The following is a 2239-nucleotide window of genomic DNA, read 5'->3' on the forward strand; positions in this document are numbered from 1 at the left end:
TAAGAGTGTCTCCACAGGCCCTTTCGGGGCCTGATGTCTGAGGCAACTGGTGGGGATCTCCACAGAGGGAGCCTCTGTCTCCTGATAAATATGCAGCCTTTTCTAGAGACTGAGGATTTCGGGGTCAGGAAGGTCCAGAGGAGTCATCTTGTGCAATTCCCCCTGATGCTCAAAGCCCTCCCAATACTGGACATCTGTTCACACACCTCTCGTGGCAAGTATTTCACTACCTCCCAAGGCAGCTCATTCCAGCAGCAGTGGACAGAACGATCTTCCTTAGAGTGAGCTTGACATCTGGCTCCTGGCCATGTCCCTCCATAGGTTCGGGCGCCATCAGTGCAAACCTAAGCTCTCTTTCAAGTGATAGCCTTTTAAATGTTTGCTAAAGCTGATCATGTACACTCTGAGCCTCTGCTTCTCCGAGGTAAACATCTCCAAATGCTTCCCACTATTTCTGATGTAACAAGGTTTGAATTGGCACTGTCATTCACCTAGTTCTCTCCTACATGTGCTGACTTGTCTAGATTTTTCTAAAAGCAGAGAGTCCAGAACTGAATGTGGCAGCCTCGCTAAAGACTAACGGATACCCAGAAACATCTGTCACCACCATTGCCATTCTAGCTGGAATACGTCTGTTAGTGAGCCCACATCACAGCTTTTCAACCAGGACTCCTCCAGCCCCTACATAATGCTATTTGTGATCTGGCCCTAGGATTCATTCTTAAGTTAACAGACACACAATCTACACTCACTCTGTGCATGTTGACCCAGAGTATTGTTTCAATCTTCTCAGTTTCCCATAATCTATCAGCTGGTCTGGTAAAGTCACTAAAAGTGATTGTTCACAGACATTCTGCTGGCCAGGGCTGGGCCAGGCAGCATGATGCTGGAAAAAACAAACCAAACCAGTTGTCATCAAAGTCGATTCCGACTCGTGGCAACCCCATGTGCTTCAGAATAGAACTGAGCTCCAGAGGGTTGTCAATGGCTGATTTTTCGGAAGGAGATCACCAGGCCTTTCTTCTGAGGTGCTTCTGGGTAGATCTGACCTTTTGGTTAGTAGGTGAGCGCTTAACTATTTGCACCACCCAGGGACCTGATGCTGAAAAGTGCCCTTCAAGTCAATATCACATCTAAGCACAGCAAAGTATGAATTTTTCATAGCCCAGATCAACTTCTTGTTTCTCCCTTTTGGGAAACTGTACCATTTGCCTTGGCAGGGGGGTCACTCTTCCCCCAAACACAGCCCATGTTCTTCAGGGAAGGTTGGCACCCTGGTAAACCCCTTTGACTTCATGGCCAGAAATAAGCACATGGCTTGAGGCTGGCTAAAAGTTACCAGCTTCCTTCACCAGCCTCCGCAACCACGATTGGTTTCAGAACCACAAGTAACCTGAGACAATCCAATCAGAGGCAATACTGGGGAGTTAAGGGTAGGAAGTCCTCTTTCTACTGGGATAAACAAGGATCAAATATAAGCCACAAATGCCTCTGTGTAGGAAAAGCCACTCTGAAAGAAAACCAAGGTAGAGAAAAGTAGAACACAGAGATGGAGAAAGACTGAGCTGAAACAACATCATTTGAGCTCCTGGATCCCACCCTGCCTGAAGCCTGTGCTACTTTTGAACTTACTACTATGTCAGCCAAAAATTCTCTCTTTGCCAAAATCAGTTTGGGCTGAGCTTCCGCCAACGTGCACAAATTAAAACTCAGCAACTACACTCCCCCTAACCCACTCTCCACTGCACAAAAGGTCACGTGATACCTTGTCAAACCGCTTTCCAAAGTCTAATACCACACTGAACCCCCAGTCTGCAGCATTGCTGTTCTTGTTAGTTGTAGTTGAGTCAGCTCTGCCTCATGGCGACCTTAGGTACAATAGAATCAGAGGTTGCCCGGTGCTGCACCATCTTCATGATCATTGGTATGTTTGAGTCTATTGTTGTGGCTATTGTGTCAATCCATCTCATTGAGTGTTTCCCTCATTTTCACTGACCCTCTACCTTTATCAAGCATCATGTCTATTTCTAGAGTTCGGTACAGCACAGGACGGTTACTGAAAGCTCAAGCACTAGAGAATCCAATTCAGGCTCTCTCTTTACTACCTTTGGGGCCTTGGGAATCTCACTGAAGTTTATGTACCTCATTCCCTTCATCTGTAAAATAATAAGTATACCTACTGTTATGGACTGAATTGTGTCCCCCAAAATGTGTGTCAACTGGGCTATGCCATGAATCC

Source organism: Trichechus manatus, unplaced genomic scaffold (genome assembly GCF_000243295.1).
Source record: "Trichechus manatus latirostris isolate Lorelei unplaced genomic scaffold, TriManLat1.0 scaffold00027, whole genome shotgun sequence".
Taxonomy (NCBI): Eukaryota; Metazoa; Chordata; class Mammalia; order Sirenia; family Trichechidae; genus Trichechus; species Trichechus manatus.